Source organism: Sus scrofa, chromosome 8 (assembly GCF_000003025.6).
Source record: "Sus scrofa isolate TJ Tabasco breed Duroc chromosome 8, Sscrofa11.1, whole genome shotgun sequence".
Classification (NCBI taxonomy): domain Eukaryota; kingdom Metazoa; phylum Chordata; class Mammalia; order Artiodactyla; family Suidae; genus Sus; species Sus scrofa.
This window is the reverse complement of record NC_010450.4, coordinates 75,561,252-75,584,507: the sequence shown is the minus strand read 5'-3', so window position 1 is coordinate 75,584,507 and position 23,256 is coordinate 75,561,252. Positions and strand designations below refer to the sequence as shown.

At 48.1% G+C, this 23,256-nt stretch overlaps 1 protein-coding gene across 1 annotated transcript in view; it reads left to right on the top strand.

The window, feature by feature from the left end:
* TMEM131L (transmembrane 131 like) overlaps positions 1–23,256 on the top strand; it is a 178,736-nt gene that overhangs the window by 60,362 nt on the left and 95,118 nt on the right. The window lies entirely within an intron of this gene.

Below are 23,256 nucleotides of genomic sequence, written 5' to 3'. Positions count from 1 at the left end.
ATGACTGGGTCACTTTTCTGTGCAGCAGAAATTGTCAGAGCATTGTAAACCAACTATATATATAATAAAATTTTAAAAATGGTAGCTAATAACAAGCACACAGATACAGAATTCCTCATGACTGACATTGTTGGCAGATAAACTATTCTATGGGAGTTAACATTTTTATTCACGTGCTGTTTTGGAAACTGTATGTAAGAACAATAAATAATAATATAATATGCTTTTTGTCTGTTTTCAGGGACTTTTGTAAAGAAGGAAAGCTTGTCTAGGAGCGCATGCCTGGGTGGCAGGAGCCCTGGCTTTGTTCCTCAGTTGGCTTCTAACTAGATCCCTGACGTGGGCAAGTGGTCCTCTGGGTTCCCATTTCCCGGACGGGGCGAAGGAGAGACTTAGACCCTGTGATCTACAAGGTCACTTCTAATACAAGATTTCAATTTTATGGTTTGATTCTTGTCACTTTTTTCCCCCTTTTTACTGGTGCACCTGTGGCATATGGTAGTTCCTGGGCCAGGGGTTGAATCCGAGCTGCAGCTGCCACCTACACCACAGCCACAGCAACGCCAGATCCAAGCCTGTGACCTACACCACAGCTCATGGCAACACTCAGTGGATCCTTAACCCACTGAGCGAGGCCAGGGATCGAACCCTCAACCTCATGGATACTATTCGGGTTCTTAACAATGGGGACTCTGATTTTTATCACTGTGTATTAATTACTTAGAGGGATGGTATCTATGCCATAGGTTTTGTGCCACGTCGTCCTTACTATTTATTGGTGCCTTTTGCTGGGATATAACCCTTTGATTTTATAATGTTAACGTCATTCCTGTGGAAAGATGTGGTTGGCGATATGGTCTGATATCTAGGGCTGAGCTGTAGGGAGAAATGGAAACTGTCTCTGTATAAGGATGCCTCCCTTTGAAGACCCCACTGTGTGTGTGTGACTGGCACGCTGTCCAGGCACTGATGGACATCCCGCTGTGTCCATGTGTGAGCTTTTCCTGCCTTAGTGGACCACCTTATGTTTGTTTTTCTTTAGTTTCATCTTTTTGGTTCCACGTTTAAGAGGCTTCTTTGATTTCTGGTCCTGTGTGTTTGGAATGTCAGCTCTACCAGCTGTGTAGGCAGCTGCTCTTTCCTGGTCTGTTCTGAATTTCCTTGGCACACAGCAGGCCACTGCCTGCCATGCCCTGGACAGGCCCTTACCACGGGTTCTGTCTCTGTGATGTGGACAGCAGCCTGAATACCTATGGATTTTTACAACTGGGGGTGAAATAGCATTGTCTCAGCTGACTTTCAGATTTTGACATTGGAGAATATAAAACAGGATACAGCTTGCTTCTTCAAAGAGTGGGTTATTTAGTTGTAAAAATGGAAATTTATTGATAGGGAGAACCTCGGATGTGAAAACAGAGCAGAGAATAAGGCTGTGCTTGAGCTCCTAGCACTTGGCGTAGGTAGATTTACGTGGGTTGAAAAATGAAGTTTTATATTTAGTGGGTCCTTTCCCAGTGACTGGAGCAAACTATGTGGCGAGTTTTAAAATATTGAAAAAGGAAGGACTGCTTTTAAACATAGAGTTGCAGTAATGCTGATCAACCAGCCACCTGTGAAAACGTAGGGGGAGCCTCTAGTTTGAAAAACAACAAAACCATTAAAAACAGAACAAGAGTCAGTTTAAAAGCAGGTAGAGGATGGAAAGGCTGACTTGGTGACATCAGGAAATCCCTTTCTTGTTTCCATTTCCTCCCGTGTTCTTTTTTTTTTTTTTTTAATTTAAATTAGTTACCAGTTTTATTTTTTTCAATTTAATTTCAATTGTATTTTACATTGGAGTAGAGTTGCTTTACTCCTCTTGTCTCTGGGAGGCCCCCCTCTGGGCCTGTCTCGTAAAGTGGATCAAAGTTGCTGTACAGTAAGCAAGGGAGTTACAACACGTCTGGGTTTAGAGTTTGCAGGACTAATAGAGCCCGGGGAGAAATGGGCTTGGTCAGTGGGGTGGGGGAGCCAGTGTGGGTTCAAGATAGAGGAGAGGCTGAAACTTGAGAAACTTCTCATCAGCACCTCAGCGTGGTTTCTTATCTGGCAAGTGTGTTGCAGGTCACGTGAGGCCCTGCCGTTTGTTCGGCTTCCTTCCTGAAGGACAGTGTTGAATTTAGCGCAGCCCCAGAGCCTTGTAGCCCCGGGGAGGTGAGGAAGAACTTTCCAGAGGGCTCCGCAGAGCCCTCATCAGTTGTGGGTTCTGTGCGTGTTGGTCATTTACGGGATATTGTGTGATTTATTTTATCTCGGTGCACACGAGTCACTACACCACTACACTGACTTCGGTGTCCATGAACTTGACTCTCACCTGCACGAGGTGGACATGTTCGGTTGCACATTGAATTGTTGTACTTGGTTGTCAGAGAAGCAGTTGATTGCTTTGAGTTTTGTACGTAAGGAAGTCGCTTACAGCCTGCTTCTGAAGCGTAGTGGATGGGGTGGAATCCTTTTACAGAAGAAGTGTAAGTAAGATTTCCACTTAAATTAGCGAACTCACAGGTGTGCCTCTTCCTGCTCTTGGCACACCTTGAAGAGAGCGCTCTCTGTTCATCGTCTCTTTCCACTTCACCAAGGAGCGTGTCAAGGGAGAGATTTGTGTGGGCTCCTTATTCGGAAAACAGACTCCTTATTTGCTTTGGAGGGGCATGGGTTGAAAGAGGTGACAAACCAGTGAGAAGACTGATCCTCAGCGGGGAAAACCTTAATGCAGGTACAAATGTGACACCAAACCAGTTTTACTCAGAGGAGGAGACAAATTCAGAGATGCACACACAGGTCTTGTCTCACACTGTGGCGAGCTCTCTGGCCAGCCCCTAGGGTTAGGGTCGATTCCATTTGCTGGAAAGATCTCCCTCCTCTTCCCCCCCCCCCCATCCACGTCACTGTGGCAGAGTTTTCAGATTTGACATATGCTCATGTTTCGAAGTCATACAGTGTATGGAATTAAGTAAGATCTGATTGCAGAAATGGACTCTGGGCTGTTACACAAGATGTTACCATATGTTCATGTCACGAGACCTCACGCCTGCTTTAAGAACCACTGTCATTATTTCAGATCTGAGTAGTTCATGGTTCGTATTGGTGTCAGATGTTCTATTTACAGCATCTAAAATTCTTGCCTCCTCCCCCCCCCCCACTGTTCTTTTTTCTTAGGTCTCTGCCACTCCAGCTTCCTGTTTGTGCTCAGGGGCTTTTATACATTTGTAGCCTCTCATGCTATGGTAGACATATAGTCCAGAAAATACCATGTAAAATATGCTGGTTGAATTTGGGCAGATCTTTTTTTTTAATTTTTGGAAGTGCCTGGGCCAGGGATCAAACCCTCGCCACAGCAGCAGTCTTAGCGGCTGTAGTGACAATGCCAGATTCTTAAGCTGCTGCACCACAGGGAAACTCCTGGGCAGATCTTGATAATGTGATTATTAAAATTTTCCAGTGAAGGTGGTATTTGTGTGTATTTTTTTTTCCCCTTTCTTTGGCTACACCTGTGACATACGGAAATTCCCAGGCCAGTGCTCAAATCTGAGATGCAGCTACGACCTACACCACAGCTCATGGCAATGCCAGATCCTTAACCCACTGAGCAAAGCCAGGGATCGAACCTACGTCCTCATGAATACTAGTCGGATTCGTTTCCATGATGGGAACTTTTTTTTTTCCTAAATAATTTCTTGATTTTGTGAGTTGGGTGCCCATGAGTGATTCTTTTTAAAAGAGAGGAAATGCTTAGGAGTTCCCGTCATGGCTCAGTGGTTAACGAATCCGACTAGGAACCATGAGGTTGTGGGTTCGATCCCCTGGCCTTGCTCGGTGCATTAAGGATCCGGCATTGCTGTGAGCTGTGGTGTAGGTCGCAGATGCGGCTCAGATCTGGCGCTGCTGAGGCTGTGGTGTAGGCCGGCGGCTACAGCTCCGATTGGACCCCTAGCCTGGGAACCTCTGTATGCCTTGAGTGTGGCCCTAGAAAAGGCAAAAAGACAAAAAAGAGAGAAATGCTTAGGAGCCACACACTTTAAAATTCCACTGGGGGGATTTACCTTTTCTTGGAGTTAAAGGGATCCATTCGGTAATTAGTGCCAGAATGTGGTAGTCTTTGTAGTATGGAGTGTACAGGATTTCCCTCTTTTGTTAGGACTAGAGGAAATAAATACATTTTGAGAGTGTTGCTGAATGCACAGTAAAAATGGAGTTGTTGGTTGTGTTAGTCGTGTACAGCATTTCGTTGTATGGCTGTGGCTCGTCCCAGTATATACTGGCCTGATTGATTGTGTGCTGTACTGCTGGTATAGTCGCTTATCTCTGTTTACAGTTAAAGGAAAACCACAGCGGGGGCTGTTTGAAATACGGAAATGCCTCCTCAGAAGAGAGGTCAAGGGCTTATTTGGAGAATAGGCACATTCACACTTGTTGAGTGGTACTGGAGTTCATTGAGCGCTGGGGGCCAGGTGGTGTAAGGATCACGGCTTCCAGGTCCCTGAAGATCAATCTGGGACTGGACAAAGCAGTGAGAGACTGTTTCTTGCTATAAGCACTTGTTCTGCTTTAATGCAATTTCTTCACCACCAAAAATGAAAAAAATCCCCAAACCCGAAGCATCAGTCCTGATTTCCGCCCTTCTCTTTGCCTCCTCATGCCGGCTTTTGGAAGGGGCCTTTAGATGAAGTCCAAGGGTGCCTGCTTGATTGAAATTGATCAGCCCTCGGTGATTGGAGTCCTGTGGCAGCAGGGGGTGGACCTGTCAGGTGGGCCTCCATGGAAGAGGCAAGGCTGATCTCCCCCTGCAGCTGCCAGGCTGCTGGAAATCAGACAGAAGGATTTTGCCCTGGGAAAACAGGCAGGCAGGAACCGCAGCTTATTACAAAGTGCTGCATAGTAATGGGAGATGGGGCCGCTCATCAGATGCATCTGCATATGGCATTGAAATTACGTGTCAGGGGCATCTGCCTGCACCGAGAGGAGAGGAGCCTGTGGAGCTTCCATGGCTGCTTGTTTGAGAAGACGCACCTGCGCAAGCGGCCTCCTCGTTCCTTCCCTACATTGAATCCTGGCAGGGTGATTGAGGAGCCTGGCATGTGTACTTGCTTTTTTTTTTTTTTTTTGGCAAACAGCGTTGCTAAGATGCAACACAACTACCAAATGGTTCACCCATCTAAAGTGTGCAGTTTAGGAGTTCCCGTCGTGGCACAGCGGAAATGAATCCAACTAGGAACCATGAGGTTGCAGGTTCGATCCTGGCCTCGCTCAGTGGGTTGAGGATCGGGCATTGCCCTGAGCTGTGGTGTAGGTTGCAGATGTGGCTCGGATCTGGCATTGCTGTGGCTGTGGTGTAGGCCGGCAGCTGTAGCTCTGATTCGACCCCCTAGCCTGGGAACCTCCATGTGCCACAGGTGCAGCCCTAAAAAGACAAAAGACCAAAAAAATAAAGTGTGCAGTTTAATGTTTTTTTGGGTACCTGCAGGGTTGTGCAGCCATCACCCTAATCTAATTTTAGGATGTTTCTGGGGTTTTTTTTTGCCGGGGAGGGGGGTTGCTGGGGATGCAGGTTATCTTAGGCCTTCGGCAGAAGCATCCTCTTTCTCAGAAAGCATTTGTTTCCAGAAATAGTCATAAAATGTATTTTAATGTTCCAGCGGTTACCTGTGTTGCTGACTTCGGGGCCCAACCTCATGAATTAGATTCTAGTTACTGGGTTCACCTAACCGCCCCTTGGGACCTTTTCAGCATCAAGTAACAGATTCCGATTAAAAGGAATTTCCTAGTTCTTATAACCTGGGAGAGGAGGACTCTTGGCTTCACGAATAAGTGGAGTTAGGGACTCTCTCCAGCTCTGAGCTCTTTTATCCCCATGTCACAGCATCCGTCACCCCCACGGTGGCAGGGGGGATGGGATGTGGGCCACATCTTTGCCCACAGGGGCTTGAACCTGGGGTGCAGCTGCCATGGCAGAAGTGAGGCTGGGGGTCGGGAGCTGGGCCTCCCCTCAGCTTGCCTCTATTTTTGTGTGCCAGCTCTTTTTTTTTTTTGGTCTTTTTTGTCTTTTTAGGGCCATACCTGCAGCATATGGAGGTTCCCAGGCAAAGGGTAGAGTCAGAGCTACAGCCCCTGGCCTACACCATAGCCACCCTAGATCTGAGCCGTGTCTGCAACCTACACCACAGCTCATGGCAATGCTGGGTCCTTAACCCACTGAGCGAGGCCAGGGATCGAACCCATAACCTCATGGATCCTAGTCGGGTTTGTTTCTGCTGAGCCACAACAGGAACTGCTGTGTGCCCACTCTTTACGAACACTGTGGGTTTTGATTTTTTTCTTTTTCTTTTTTTTTTGTCTTTTTAGGGCCACACCTGCGGCATATGGAGGTTCCAAGGCTAAGGGTCGAATCAGAGCTACAGCTGCCGGCCTACACCACAGCCACAGCAACGCCAGATCTGAACCCCGTCTGTAGCCTACACCACAGCTCAGGGCAATGCCAGATCCTCAACCCACTGAGCGAGGCCAAGGATCAAACCCGAAACCTCATGGTTCCTAGTCAGATTCGTTAACCACTGCACCACGACGGGAACTCCAACATTTTGTTAACAGCTTTATTGAGATAGAGTTCACATATCACAGAACTGACCCACTTCAGGTGCACAGGCAGTGATTTTGGTATTCTCATAGACTTCTGCCTCCGTCACCACAATCGAATTTTAGAATGTTTTCCTGATTGATTTCTTTTTTTTTTTTTTTTTTTTTTTTTTTGGTCTTTTGTCTTTTTTGCTGTTGTTGTTATTGTTGCTATTTCTTGGGCCGCTCCCTCGGCATATGGAGGTTCCCAGGCTAGGGGTTGAATCGGAGCTGTAGCCACCGGCCTACGCCAGAGCCACAGCAACTCAGAATCCGAGCCGTGTCTGCAGCCTACACCACAGCTCACGGCAACGCCGGATCGTTAACCCACTGAGCAAGGGCAGGGATCGAACCCGCAACCTCATGGTTCCTAGTCGGATTCGTTAACCACTGCGCCACGACGGGAACTCCTTTTCTTTTTTTTTTTTTTTTTTTTTTTTTTCTGATTGATTTCTTAATCCTGGGATTATGAGTCCACTCATTCAGAACCACCGTCTCTGGCACATTGTAGGGGCTGGTGGTGCTGCTTTGGGTTCTCAGGCAGAAGATTGAATCAGGCCCAGGCCTGGGACACTCCCTTGCAGGAAGCCCCTCTCCAGGCGAGGGGCTCCAGACAGGGCCTCTTCTTGCCGTCCTAGCTGAATCTCTCCACGCCGCAGCACCTTCTTCAAGGCCTTGTTTTTCTCAACAGACTCAGCATCTTCTTTGTTTTTTAATGTCTTAGCATTTTATTACAATTACAGCCTTTATCATTTATGAAGTTACTCTAATTTGTGCACCCTTGACATGGCTAGATCTGTTTTTCTTTCGAAGGTGAATAAAAAAAAATATAACTTACCTGACATTGGCTTTTAAAACGATTCCATCCATTGTTTGTTTCTTTAAAACTTGGATTTGGTTGGAGTTCTCTCCATGGCTCAGTGGTAATGAGCCCGACTAGAATCCATGAGGACGTAGGTTCAATCCCTAGCCTCGTCCAGTGGTTGGGGGATCTGATGTGCTGTGAGCTGTATTATAGGTCACAGATTCGGCTCGGATCTGGTGTTGCTGTGGCTATGGTGTAGGCCAGCAGCTGTGACTCTGATTTGACCCTGAGCCTGGGAACCTCCATAGGCTGCAGGTGTGGCCCTAAAAAAGACCCCAAAAAATGAAGTTCTCTTCGTGGCTCAGCGGAAACGAATCTGACTAGGAACCCGTGAGGTTGTGGGTTCAATCCCTGGCCTCGCTTAGTGGGTTAAGGATCTGACGTTGCTGTGAACTGTGGTGTAGGTTGCAGATGCGGCTTGGATCTGGCGTTGCTGTGACTGTTGTGTAGGCTGGAAGCTGTAACTCTTGATTCGACCCCTAGCCTGGGCACCTCCATATGCTTCAGGTGCGGCCCTGAAAAGACACACACACACACACACACACACACACACCACACACACACACACCACACACACACACACACACACCACACCCCACACCCACCCACCCAAAACAAAAAAAACGCCTTAGGTTTAGTAAAGGTTTATATTGAAATTTGGGAAACTATTTTTCATGACATCTCCTGTGGTTTCTGTTACATGATGGTGAGACTAACTTTATATGGGATGATTAAAAAGATGCTGGGGCCTGAATTGTGATTTATAAAGCCATGACACCAGTTGAAAAGTTCTCCTATTTAACAAATCTTATTGAACAACTGTTCTCTAAAGGTTTGAGAAACACTGGTGCACAAAACAGACCAACCTCTCTGTCCTGGGGGAGCTTGTGGAGGTGATACATGGTATGGAGAAAGGTGAAAAAGAGGACGAGGATTGTGGGGTGGGGCTGTCGTTATAAACAGACAGGGTCTTTAGGCTTCTTCTTCTTTTTTTTTTTTTTTCCTAGGGCCGCTTCTCACAGCATATGGAGGTTCCCAGGCTAGGGGTCGAATCGGAGCTGCAGCTGCCAGCCTACACAGCCACAGCAATACCAGAATCCAGCCGCGTCTTCGACCTACACCACAGCTCACGGCAACGCCGTATCCTCAACCCACTGAGTGAGGCCAGGGATCGAACCCTCCTCCTCATGGATACTAGTCAGGTTTCGTTTCCGCTGAGCCACGACGGGAACTCCTCTTTAGGCTTCTTAAAGGGTAAGACTTTACAAAGATTTGGAGGAGGTACAGGACCTCACCATGAGCTTACCTGGGCAAAGATTGTTCCAGGTGGGAATTTGTGCCCGGTGTGTTCACAAGAGCAGCCAGAAGACTTTGGCTAGAGCATGGGTCCCAGGAGAGGTGGTGATGGGGCAGGGGAGGGGCTGGGGGGAGCTGCTGTGGAGTTCATGTGAGATGAGCACCGTGACATGGGGTTTTGAGCAGAGCAGCGGCACGATCTGAACAAGCTTCAAAAAGCTGTCCTGGGTGTTGACGTAGACTGGGGAGACCCCTTGAGGCAGAGATGGTGGTACCCGAGCCAGAGCGGAGGTGGGGCTCTGGAAGGTTTTGAAAGTGGAGTTCACAGGTTTCCAGTGGATCGACGCGAGGGGCGAGGCGGAGAGCAGTCCAGGATGGGTCCAGATTGTTGCCCGCTGGAGCAACTGAGCCGTGACGCTTACGGACTGAGTGGGTTGAGGTCAGGTGAAGAGTTTTGTTTTACACGGTTTGTTTTGTTTTTGTTTTTAATGTCTTTTAACCGTCCCAGTAGACCTGCGGGTGGGATGGAGTGCTGGGATTGGAGAAAAGGCTGGGCCAGGGGTGTCATTTTTCTGGTGACATTTAGGGCCTGGAGACAGGATCAGATCAGCCAGCCTGGTTGTAGATGGGAGAGGAGCAGGCCTGGAGCTCTGTTGAAACAGGTGATGGAGGAGGAGGAGCCCAGAGAGTCAGGCAAGAGGAGCAGAGTAACAAGAAGGGTTTGGGAATTGAAACTTTTGTTGGCTTTCAAATGACTTGTGAAGGTGGAAATATGTTACTGGATTCCATAAAAAAGAAGTACTTTTCCTCTTGAGTTTTCTAAAACAGGTCACTCTGGAAATTGTTAATACTCTCAAAGACATTGATCCACTTAACAAATTTGGAAAATCGGGCTCAGAGAGATTTGCGCCCATCCTCACATGGCCAGTTAGTATTTTGGGACTTGCTTTCTCACTTTCCTCTGTGTGTTTTTAGTCTAATCATGCCGTGCAGGACAGTTTTGTTTCCTTATGTTTACTCATTGGCAGTGTTGGTGTTTTTTTTTTTTTTTTTAATAATCATGTTGCTATTATTATCTTCAAAACACAGTTTTGACTGCAGAGCTCCCAGCTTCTGCAGTAGGTGTTCATTGATAAAAGGATCGAATGGGTGGGCAGCCTTGCTGCTCCTCCCTGCTGCTGCTGCTGCTCCCAAGAGCCCTGGAGCCCCCTCCCCAGGTCACCCTGTGCTTTGTCTGGGCAGGAGGACGCTGGAAGGGGTGGGGATGGTGTCACAGAGGAGACCCCGGGGAGCAAGCCCTGGGTAGAATGGGCCAGGGGCTGCAGGGTAACCAGCCTGCAGGGCCAGCCAAAGGGAGGGCGGACCAGTGCCCAGGGGCCCTGTGACCTGGGGGCCATTCTTTCTTCTGTGACATCTTCTGCAGTAACATACTTGAGGGTTTGAAAGAGAAATTACAATTTAAAAGGCAGACCCTTCGTGCATTATTTGCATATGAGTGGTGTCTGTATAATTAAGAACCATTCAGCTCCCTGGACTGAAGGGAGGGGAAGCTCCTGCTACTTCTGTTGCCCTGGAGCACAGCCAGGAGCTGTCAGCTCAGGGGAATTAAGTCGGAGGCGGAGGCGTGTAGCAGCCTTCCCCCTTCCCCCAATCAATGCAAGAGATGCTGAAACATTTTTAGTATGGGCCTGATTTGCTTCTGCAGAGTCCATGGAAATCAGAATCTGAATCTTTAGTATTTTGCTTTCCCGCTGACCTTAGACCTGCCCCCCTGCTCTGGGCACTTTGCAGGGCTCTCTACCTACAGATTTCGTGGAATCCTCACAGTGAGCCCAGGGGGGTTACCGTAATTTTGTTGTGGCGGAAACTGCAATTCTGGTGGTGTGGACACAAGATGCCCTCGTGTCCTCGTCAGGCTAGCTGATGCCATCTCTGTGGGTTGGTCTCTGATGGGGACCCAGTGACCCTCAGGCCCTGGGAATCCAGCACATGTCTTTCTTTCACTGCTCTAACTTTCTTTCCTTCCTCCCAAGACTGACCAGGAAACAGGACAGAGACTGGCCTCGTATTTTCCGCTTCTGTTTTTTTTCGAGAGCTCTGCTCTCTATCCCAGTGGTGAAGGGCTTTGGGTAGAGCAGCACGATGGCTGGTTTCCATTGTAGGGTTCCTGCTGGCACCCCCAGGGAGGGAGGTTGTGTAATTGAGGATGTTGCCAGCAGCCTGAGGAGCAGTCATTTTTATTCCTTGTCCCCCCAGCAGCCTGCTAAGGACCTCCTTCCAGCACCTCATCTATTTCTGCTGTGGCCCTGTTGCTCTGGGGTCCCCTGTGTGGGGCTTGCTGTCAGGAGGCACAACGATACGCAGCTTCTCTGAGGGCAGTTCCTGCACAGGCACTTCTCATTTTCTACCAGCGAGTGACCCAAACCCCTGGAGGCCACCTTCGTGGTCGGTGGCTTTGCCCAGTGTAGAGCGGCAGGAGCCATCCTTTCTTTGCCTTGAATTTTCTTTGTTTTGCTGTCAGGCTGGGGTTACTTTTATTCCTTTAGCCATTTAGCCTTGTGATTTATTGGGAAGCTCTGTCTGGACCGCAGCAAAGGCTGGCGCAGCTGGCTGCTTCCTCCCCTCCGGGCGAGCAGAGGCTGGGAGGACGGGGGCTGCCCAGTGGCCATGGGCACTTCCTGGTGCTGTGAGCACTGAGCGCTGGTTCAGTTAGACCTGAGCTTCGAGGTAGTTAGAAGATGCCAGTGGTTTGCAACAAGATAAGAGTTTTCTGGAGCTGCCTCCGGCTCCAGGGAGTCTTCATGGACTCCTGTCCCCCCACCCCCCCAGATCCCTGCCGTCCTTGCCCCCGGTGCCAGGCCTGGTCCTCAGGGTGTGAGCTGGGGGCCTTGGATTCATGGCAGCAGGTGGGAGGTTGGGTGGAGGAGGCAGCTGCCCCCCTGAACCTTCCTCTGACCTTGTGTTTGCTCAGCCGGGTCCCAGCCTGGCCAACCTAGCTGCAGGAGAGCCTGGGGAAGGTGCCCGACCAAAAATTACCTGGAAGAAGGAGAGAAGGGGTGTTAGGAGCCACAGAACAGTCCCTGCTCCAGAACTCTGGGGAAGATACCGTGACACCCGGACCATTATTTCTCGAGGGGAAATTGCTTTTGCTAGAATACATTTTTCAGTTACAAGCCCCTCCGGCTGGTGTTAAGCAGTGCTTGTTTTTCTGGGCACACTCAGGATAGTTTCACCAGGGTCAGTAAGCCTTGGGTTTCACATGAGAAAAATCAGCAATTAAGCCCCTCTGACAGTGGGATTGTATCATGTAAATGTGAACCGGACAAGTGTGGGGCACAGGGGCAACCTGACAGGCCAATTAAAAGAGCTGCCTCCAGAAGTTCCGTTGTGGTGCAATGGGTTAAGGATCTGACATTGTCACTGCAGTGGCTTGGGTTGCCACTGTGCTGCGGGTTCAATCCCTAGCCCGGGAACTTCCATATGCCATGAGAATGGCCACCAAAAAAAAAAAAAAAATTTACATTCAGAAGATAGATTTTGTTTCTTTCTTTTAAAGGGAGAAAACTTGAGCTTGTTAGATAGTGACGTGTTGTCCAGGTTGTCTGGGGAACAGGAGTGCCCCGGACACATCAGTTGTCCTCCCTAGCAGACCTGTGCTGCGTCCAGGAGGGCCACGAGGCTGGCACATCAGGGGACAGTTAAAACACTTAGGCATTTTTCATTAGATTTTTTTGTTCAGCAGTATTGCTAATAGTCTTTGTAATTGCCTGAAGATTGTTTTAATGTATTTGCTCACATTGGGATTAAAAAAGAAATCATGGGAATTCCCATCGTGGCGCCACAGAAACGAATCCAACTAGGAACCATGGGGTTGCGGGTTCAGTTCCTGGCCTCGCTCAGTGGGTTAAGGATCCGGCGTTGTGCTGAGCTGTGGTGTAGGTTGCAGACGTGGTTCGGATCCCACATTGCTGTGGCTGTGGTGTAGGCCGACGGCTACAGCTCCGATTAGACCCCTAGCCTGGGAACCTCTGTATGCCGCAAGTGTGGCCCTAAAAAGCCAAAGCAAAAAGAAAAAGAAATCATGGTCAGATAATTGCATTTGAATTAAGATGTTGTTATATAGGATTGTTCATTTTCCAATTTTAATTTATTTTTTATGTTATACTGGAGTATAGTTGACTTTACAAGGTGTTCGTTTCATGTGCACAGCAGAGTGATTCAGTTATGCACATACCCATTCTTTTTCAGATTCTTTTCCCGTATGGGTTATGCTTTTGTCCTACCAAAAAGCTCTAAGAAATGACTGCACATACCTTCTGTGCTCCCAGCCTTCCTGCAGTGTGTATGTATGCCTTTGTGTTTTTCCCCGGGTTGGGAACGCTCTCTCCATTGCCACCCGAGGACAGCGTGCCCACCTTCTCAGACCTGCTCAAACGCTGTCTCTTCCAGGAAGCTTTTCTGAACCTGCTCTGTGGCAGTGCTTCCTCTTACGGACTGTGCTGCACCTCGTGTCATAGGTGAGACTGGAGGCCCGTGGAAGTTAGGTGGCCTCTTATTCTGCTCTGGATCCTTGGGTCAAGCTGCTGTGACTATGAGAATGTCCAGGGCAGGGAGCTGGAGAAGTTAATGTCGGTGGGGTTTGGCACGGCTGCCTTTACACTATGAATATATTTAGCTACCCCGTTGCGTAAAGGGTCCTAGATGAACTTTGAAAGATGGCTTGTTCCCTAGGTCTGTAAGTCTGTTTCTGTTATGGTTCCCGAAGAGGAAAGGGAGGGAGGGATCTATGAGCAGTATGGGATCAACAGTTACAGATTACAGGGACTTCCCAGAGAGCACAGGGAACTATAGTCAATATCTTGTAATAACCTGTAATGGAAAAGAATCTGAAAAAGATTTAATGTGTACACACACACGTCTATGTATCTAAATCGTTTTGCTGTACATGTGGAATTAACACAGTGTGTAAATCAGTGATCATTCACTTAAAAAAGTAACTTGTTCATATTTAAAGAACTAATATCTAAACTTATATGGGCATTTTGAGAAACTCAAAGTTGATTTTCTAAAAATAAGTGCAGCATCACACAAACTTGCATCGTCTGCCTATGACTGAGGAGGAAACGTCTCCCCAATCACTTGTCACATGTGTGGATCTCGGCTTTGGCTTCCTCGTTCCCACATGTAGCATCTGGCCAAGACTCTTACTGCTGGAGACGTCTTGTACTGGATTACTTTTCCCTGCTAATTTGTCCTAGAGCTGAAAGGTAGTGCAAACTGTCTTTTTTATTTTGTGGGTTGTAAAAATCATATTTAATTAATTTAACCTACCGTAGAGCCTAGGAAAATATGCTCAACCTTTACACCATAGAGGAGAAGCCATGCAGGGCGGTAAAGAGAAGGTTGGACCAGGAGTTAGGAAACATGAACTTAATTCCTGGCCTTTTCTTTTATAGGTTTTTGCAAGGTTATTTAACCACTCAACTCAAAAAGTTCTTTGTAGCATGTGGACTGTGGTGTGATTAAAGTGTAAATGTAATAATATCTTTGAAAATTCTTTAAAGCGCAGATGTAATTGGAATGTAAAGTTCTGCTAGAATGACCAGAGGGAGGGGACAGGTGTGCGTGGTGTTGGTGTGTCCAATCCCAGGACAGCCTGTGGCATTGGCTGCAGGTAGACTTAAAGTATAGGAGTCCAGTCTGTGGGCTCCTGGCTGGGCAGGTGGAGGTTGCTCATCCAGGTGGGAGGCAGCGCTGGGAACCACTGGAGCGACTAAGCAAGATGCCGAACTCCTTCTTGGGTGTGTTTGGAGCTGCCTTGGGGCCGTCTTTGGGGTGGCATCTGGCTCAGATGGAAACACCAGTCCGAAGCTCAGCCGAGGAGTCCAGGCCACAGAAACACAGGCTTGGGAAATGAATCAGTCAAACCGCAGAAACCATCTCTGGGTGATTGAAGCAGAAAAGGAATTTATTGAAAAGAGCTTGGGCAGCTTACAGAATCTCAAGGAAGACTTAAGAACCAGGCTCAGAAAACAAACAAGCTGAAAAAGGACTCAGCAGCAAGAACCGCAGCCAGAATGTGTCATGGAGGGAGGCTGCAGGGCTGCTGGCTGTGGTTGTCACCCCAGAACTGCTCCCCACCTGCTGCCTTCCTTGTGACTTTAACTCCGGATCCCTGTCTCAGGCAAGGGAATCTGGCCACGTGGAAGGCGTGAGCTGGCCCTCTGGCTGCAGGCAGGGCCACTAAAACTAGGATGGTTGACCCCTGAACAGCTCGGGTTTGAGCTGTGTAGGTCCACCTGAACGCGTTTTCTATAAATGCAGACCGCATGGCCCGAGGTTGGTTAAATTCATGGGAGTAGAACTGAGGATATGGGGCAGACCCCAAAGGCCAGCCGTAAACTTATATCTGTAGACTTTGTGGGGGTGGAGCCCCCAAGCCCCAGTGTTGTTCTAGGGTCCCCTGTAACTGGCCCTTCCACAATGCAGAAGGGGCGACACTGTGGGACATCTGTGGATGTGGGAAGGGAGCTGAGATGCTGGGCAGCCCCCGAGACACAGATGTCCGTATAGGAAGCGTCACCCAGGTGATGGGTGAACCTAGTGGGCAGGTGTGATTGGCCAGGGCCGGTGCTTCAAGAGAGATTAAGCAGTAAGCTCAGCACTTGAGGTCATAGCTAATTATCATCATTGACCTGGACCAGAGCAGTCTTGGGTGAGGGAGGGGTGGGATGCCAGAGGGACGGGATAGGAGACAGCACGAGTTCATGGTCCCCTTCAGCCCTCCAGCTGCTGAGTGGGCTTTGGCAAGTCCTTTAAACACTCAGCACGTCTTTGTCCCTGTGTGTGGAGGTGGGATCATGATAATAACCCACAGGATACTTTGGGATTATGTGGGATGCTCGGTGTGCCCCTGGCATCCAGTACACAGCAGGTGCTTCATAAATGTGCTTGCTGCCAGTAGCTGCAAAGGGCAGAAGAGCGCCGGGAGCAGATGGGGAACGTTGGGGGCCTTCTCAAGTGAGATGATGTGACTTTCCTGTGGGTGAGTGGAGGAGGAGGAGGCGTGGGTAGGGAGATGGGGGAAATCCTGGGATGGCCTGGACGGGGCTGGAGGGGCCTGGAATCATCAGCCAGGACCCACTGGGAAGAGGCCTTGGAGGTCGTTGGCTTTGAGAGAAGAGACACCTCCTCTGGGGGTGGAGAAGGCCGTCAGCAACTCCAGCGACAGACGGGTGTGGAGAACTTTTGTCCTGTCCTTGGAGGACTCGGCCGTCAATGCACCAGCTGATTTAAAACCCCAGATCTCTTGTCAGTGAGAGCACCTCCAACAGGCCGCTCTTGTTATTACTCCAAGGACCTTCCTTGGCTTTGACCCTCAAGCTTTTCTGTAGTAGAAGAGACCAGTAAAGTCCTGTCCTACCCAAAGACTTTGTCCTCTGTCTGTGGGAACTTAATGGGGAAAAATACTGGTTTCTGCCTCCATGTTTAAGTAGTTCTTTGCAAATAGTTAATTTACCAGGAAGAATGGCATTTCCTTTTTTCTTTCTTTTTTTTTTTTTTTTGACTCTCACTTTTTATTTTATTTTCTTATAATGATTTTTCTTTTTTCCGTTGTAATTGGTTTTGAGTGTTCTGTCAGTTTTCTACTGTACAGCAAAGTGACCCAGTCGCATACACATATATAAATATACACAAAGAATGATGTTTCTAACTTAAGTAGACATGTCTGTGTATTTCGTATTTTTTCCTGTCAGTAAACTTAGGGGAGGAAGTTTAGTGGTTTTTTTTTTTTTTTTTTTTAAAGTTAAAAGTGTAGTACCAGATTATGGTGTGGAATTTGATAACTTAGGGAGTTACAGAACTGATTTCATAAATCGTGCAGCCTGGGCCATTTGTTTTTCCACCAAAAGCCCTGGATCTGGGTCCTGATGGATCCCAGGCATGCTTAGGGCAGCGTCCGTGCCGCTGGTGGGTGCTGTGGAGACCTTGCCTTGCAATGGCCAGTCTAACTGTGGGCAGGATTCATAAGCGCTGCCCCCGGCCGGGGCTTCTTAAATCTGTACGGGGATTGATTCCAGTTCCACTGATAAGGGGAAAGTACTAAATTCCTCCAGCATCCCTGGGAATAGCAGCCGAGTCCTTAGAGACACCAGTTTCCTGCTCAAGTCCCAGGGGAGTAACAGTGCATGACTCCCTCCCTGCCGGGAGTCGGGGGGCCTCTTAGAGGTGCCCAGCCCTGGGCTAGACTAGGCCTTCTCAGGCTCTGAGGATTGCCCAGTAAGTGGCTCCTTAAGTAGCTCCTTAGCATCAGTCTTTCCCGGGATGCTGCAGAGTCTAGACGGCAGCATTACTTTAGTGTGGTTTCCTTGCTTACCTTCCTGAGGCAGAGAGTGCTCTAGAAAGGGGTGGCCAGGCTTTCTTCTTGTCCCCGCAACCTTTTTGCCCTCATCCAGTGGCTAAAGCCATTGTCTTGACCTTAGAAAATGCAAAAAAAAAAAAAAAAAATGCTTCTCTCCCCAGTGAAAGAATTTAGATATCAGAGGCAGCTAGCAGAGTTCCCCTGTGGTGCAGTGGATTAAGAGTCTGCCATTGTCATGCCTCTGGCGCAGGTTCGATCCCGCCTGGGAACTTTTGCAGTGGGTGCAGCCAGAAAAACAGAAAAGGCAGCTAGCTATGTAGATGTCAGGGCTTCGAGAGACAGACGAAAACCAGTCCATTTAGGGATCCGGAAAGCCAGGCAGCTGGTGGTCACTGTTTCTAACATACTCACTGGAAGCAGAGGTTGTTTTCTGCCGGCCAGCAGGGCGGCAGCCTCTGCAGGTCCAGTGCCGTGCTCTTCTCCAGGGACCAACCAGGCCTTTAGGTGCATGTGTAGGAGAGGGCCCGCCCAGAAGCCCTGCCTCTGGAGCATCGGGGACGAGCTCCTGGCTTTGCACTGCCCTCCATCCTTGTGGTCCCTGAGCGCCAGTCCTATTAGCGGCAGTGCTGGCCCAGGGCGGCCCTCCGTCCGCCCTCTCCTTTCCTCGTGGTCACACCGCCGCCCTGCTTTGTGCTCCCCAGGCCGCTCGGGGGCCACTGGTACCTCACCCCACATTCTCCAAGCACAGCCAGCACGTCGCCTCTTGGCTGGGGGTGCCTCTGCCAGTCAGTTGCCATTCAGGGGACTCTCCTTCCCTGACTCCTGCAGCATTTCCTCTCTCCTGTTTGAACTCTCTTGAGCTTCTAGTTTTGCTTCTTGGCACACGAGGCTTCTCTGGCTTCCTGGACTGTCACCTGCGGGGAGACTCTTCCTGAGCTGGCGGCCTGCCCTGGAGGGCTGTAAGGCTGGGGCCCAGCCCCTGTGTCCTGTTGCTCATTCCCCACAGATGGAGGAGTGCATTTGGGTTTTTTTGGTTTTGTTTTTGATTTTTTGGTTTTGCCTTTTTAGGGCTGCACCTGCGGCATATGGAGGTTCCCAGGCTAGGGGTCGAAGTGGAGCTACAGCTGCTGGCCTGCACCACAGCCACAGCAACATAGGATCCGAGCCGTGTCTACGACCTACACCACAGCTCATGGCAACGCCAGATCCTTAACTCACTGAGCAAGGCCAGGGATCGAACCTGCAACCTCATGGATATTAGTTGGGTTCATTATTGATGAGCCACGGCTAGAACCCCTGGGCTGCATTGTTTAAAAAGGTGTGTCTGATTGAGGCAGATTTAATTTTCCTCAGAAAAAGAACTGGTCCTCTGAGTGCTTTTCTAAGGATCTCCGTGTCATCCAGCCCAGGCCCCTCGGAGGAGACCAAGCCTTGTGTCACATGGGAGCTCCTGGCTGGGACCCAAGCCAAGGTCTTCTCATTTTCAGTGAAACCTTTCCTCCTCTGCTAGCCAGTTTTTGGAACTGTGTTTCTTTGTTGTATATATAGAGAGACAAAAAAAGGATGGCCAGAGTTTAAAAAAAGAGAGAGAGGTGTTAGGTCACCTTAGGCAAAGATACTCTTTCATAAAAGCGTATGTGGAATTCTTTGTCCACATGTCCTGCTGCTGAGGGAGGGCGCTCTTTGCAGAAAGTGGCATCTTTAGAGTAAGAACTAGGCGGGTGTGGGATGGGTGCCTGTAAACAGGAGCGTCTCACTGCATGTTGCTGTGGCTTTTATGTTTATCCCTGTGTCTGGTTGCTGCTATAGAAGCAAAATGGCCTCTCTCTTATTTTTCTCTTTGAAGATAGGGTTTCTACTTAGACTTATCTTGCAGTTGGGGAAGGAGCAAATATTAGAAATATGTGGCATGGATTTATCATTTATTTTGACAAGTTGCATGCACTTGTCTGATGGCAGATGTGAGGGCACCTGAGAGTGAAAGAGGCCAGGTGGACTTTGACATAAAAGCATCATCTGTATTACTGAGGGTATGATTGGGAAGAGGTTAACGCTGACTTTTGAGAGCGAGGGGAAAAGGGAAGACATTTCATTTCTGTAGCTCTTGAGGCTTAAGTTACTTCTTTCAGAATGTTGTCAGTTTAGGAGTTCCTGGCGTGGCTCAGTGGTAATGAGCTTGACTCGTATCCCTGAGGATGCAGGTTTGATCCCTGGCCTCGCCCTGGCCTCGCTCAGTGGGTCAAGGACCTGGCGTGGCTGTGGCTGTGGTGTAGGCTGGCAGCTGCATCTCCTATTCAACCCCTAGCCTGGAAATTTCCGTATGCCACAGGTGTGGCCCTAGAAAGACAAAAAGACCAAAAAAAAAAAAAAAAAAAAAAAGGAATGCCCATTTAGAAATGGAAGCTGTGGCATCTTTAAACATAGTGTAAGTTCCTAGCTAGCAGTGATATCTGAGGATAATTGATGATGTCCGTAGTTAACTAATTTCCGGCAGTTTGCTGCTTTTTTCCTCCTTCCGTCTTTAACAGATGCTCAAGGTCATGTGTATGTGTGTGAGTGCCTGTGTGTAGAATGGTTTTATTTATGAGAACTAACTTTGAAACTTATACAGTCATGTTAAATCTCCTTGGATACTTGATCTAGTTTCTAGATTATAAAGTCAAGTGTGCTGAAACAGACCAATGAGAAAGGTAAATCTACCTTGTGACTCTTAGGAAAAAATAGTGACCCTTCTTTTTTTTTTTTTTTTTTTTTTAATTTTAGGGCTGCTCCTGCAGCATATGGAAGATCCCAGGCTAGGGTTCAAATCAGAGCTGCAGCTGCCGGCCTACACCACAGCCACAGCAATGCGGGATCTGAACCGTGTCTTGATGTACACAACAGCTCACGACAATGCCAGATCCTTAACCCACTGAGCAAGGCCAGGAATCGCGGAACCTGCCTCCTCAGGAATACTAGTTGGGTTCATTTCTGCTGAGTCAGGATGGGAACTCCGACACCATTTTACTGCTCCAGTGGTGAGGTCAAAAAAGAGTTTCTTTGCAGTTGGAGAAATTCTGGCTGTTTCTCCCATATTGCTTTAGGTTGAAGTTCAGTGTCTGATTTTCATTGGGAGTGTCAAACTCCTTGGTTGTGGGACTTAGAAAACTCTTGTGGTATGATTCAGCCCAGGTTCATATTTCACTTGTTCTATTCAGAGATAACTACCGCTGCCGCAGTTGGGACTTCTAAATCCCGAGGTCACCTCTGACTCCGTGCTTAGTTGGCTGCTCCGTCTGTCCTCGTTGCTTTTCCTGTTCGATGAGAACAGGATGTCACCCTCTTAGTAGCAGGAACGAATATTTATTGCACTTAATATGTGCCAGGCATGAAGCAAAGGCATCCTTATCTCACTCTAGCCTCACGGTAACTCTAAGGTGGCTACTGTTGTCGTTTTCATGTTACCGATACTAAGGCTGGGTCCTTCCAGAAGTTAAGCGACTGCCCCTCTCAGGACTAGAAAGTGGTGACTTTGGGCCTGGACTCCGAAGCCCTTTCTCCCCCCAGCAGGCGAGGCGACTGCCTTGGTTCCCTGGGTAGGTCATATGATCTTGGATGGACCTGAGCTCCGTACAGGGTCCAGATTTCTGACCTGGACAGAACTGCATTGGAATTTTGGCTCTGCCCCTTGCAGCTGTGTGATCTTTACTCAAATTCTCCAAACCACCTCTTCATTCAGAAGTTGTATGTGCAATCTGATGATAAATCCACTTTCAGTGCACGAGGCAGAAAGAGGACTGTCATTAATAATTTTCCTTTTGACTTATCCAGGAAGTAGCCTGACTTTCCTAAGATGATTTTTGGCCTGTCCTCTTTTCCTTCTGGAATGCTGAGCCCTGGTCAGCTCGGTCTGGAGTGGGGGTGGCTGTGGTATATCTGCTGTTGGCAACTCTTTATACCCATTGCCTCCTGTGGCTTTTCAAAACATTTCTGGAGGCAACTGGGTGTGTTCTCGGTCTTGATTGCAAGCAGGTTATGGAGTCAAGCCTGGCCTTTGGGGGTTTGAGGGAGCCCAATAAATAAATAGTCTACTTCTTATCTGCCTGAGCTGGACACGAGGGGTTAGACGGAGACTGAAGTGACACCTTTATTATTAATATAGTTAGTGCTGGAGGCAGAATTAAGGAGATCCAGATAAGAGATGACAGAAAGCAGAGAGAAATTGAAGGAAGGAAGCTTCGATAGAGGCAGGAAGAAAAAATTGCCGCCAGGATTCTTCCAGTGACCTGAGGATTTTGGAAGGACTTCTCCGGTCTCTGTAGTGTTTGCACCTTCAAGAAAAATGGCAGAGGGGCTTGCTGAAGTTACAATGCTTCTGTGGACCAGCAGGTTTGAAACTCAAATGTCTCCTTCTGGACAAGCCTCTGAACTGTGCTTAGTGAAAAATGGAAAGATTGTATTCTGGAAAACTTGCTTAAGTCTTTAAATGTAGTTATACATGCTGCGTTTAGGAGCTTCTCCACATGGCTTTTAAAATGTTGTTATGACAGTTAATAGTTTTTTCGAGGAATTCCCGTTGTGGCATGAAATGAAGCAGAAACGAATCTGATTAGTATCCACAAGGATGTGGGTTCGATCCCTGGCCTTGCTCAGTGGGTTAAGGATCTGGTGTTGCCATGAGCTGTGGTGTAGGCCAGAGATGTGGCTCAGATCCCAAGTTGCTGTGGTTGTGGTGTAGGCCAGCAGCTGTACCTTCTTAAGGGCATTTGTAACTTCGGATATATTGCATTTTATTTTATAGATACAGATTCCATCAATTTGATGAAAACAATTGCATACGTATTTAGGAGCATATTCATTCAAAGCAGAGTCCGTTACACAGATTGAAGAGTCTCATCCTGAACTACGAGGCTATTTGATAGCAGCTACACAAACTCTAGCAGCCACACAAACTCTAGCAGCTACACAACTACACAAACAATAGCAACTATACAAACTAAAGACGAGCATCTTTACCTTGCTGGGTCCAGGAGACAAGAGGGGCCACTTCAGTTTACAGATTATAATATTTGCAAGTATTATAATTGCTGGTTTTAGCTTTAAGTTGAACACCGTCTTGGGTGTTTTAATGTTCTTTGGGGGTTTGGAGGACAGTCCTAGTCTCAGGTCCAGGAACTCAGCAGTAGCAGCGACTTCAGGCTCAATGTAGGTGACGACGATTTGAGAGAACAGCATTCATTGGCTCGTTTTCTTTTCCTACTTTAAAGTGTCGTTTGGTTTAGTTGAGCACTGTTTGTTGATACAGCTTTTTGTTGTTGTTATTTGTTTTTCTTTTTTTTCCTTTTTTGCTCTTTAGGGACACGCCCATGGCATATGGAGGTTCCCAGGCTAGGGGTCGAATTGGAGTTACAGCTGCCGGCCTACCCCACAGCCACAGCAACACAGGATCCAAGCCAAGTCTGCAACCTACACCACAGCTCCCGGCAATGCCGGATCCTTAACCCGGCAAGGCCAGGGATTGAACCCTCGTCCTCAGGGATACTAGTCAGATTCATTTCCGTTGCACCACATCGGGAACTCCGTGTTTTTTTCCTTTTTAAAAAAGTTTTATTGAAATATAAATGTTGTGATATTTTCTGGTGTACAACAAAGTGATTCAGTTCTGCGTATACCTCCGTTCTCTTTCAGATTTTTTTTTTTTTTAATGTGTTGTCTTTGTATCTTTTTTGGTCTATTCATTTGTGGCCTTTGATTCTGAAGGCAAACGAAATCCTAACAGTGATTGGCAACTGCTGGAAGTCTGACCTGCTGCGCGAGATTTCATTGATGTTTATCTTGAGAAGATAGACCTGGTGATGGGTTGAGCCTTGGGGAGCCATCCCAGCGATGCTTCTCATCCTTTCCCTGTTAGCTCTTGTCTAACAAATTTAGAGGCCGGAGTTCCCTCCCTCTGCAACCCCCTACCCTCAGTCCCCTTATGTGTATGGCTTTTCTGGATTTGGGGTTTGTGAAGATAGCTGTGTTACCTGACTTCATCCGGAAATGATGCCAATTTAAAATTAAATTGTTCTCCATTTTTATCTGAATGCTTACAGCATCTGTA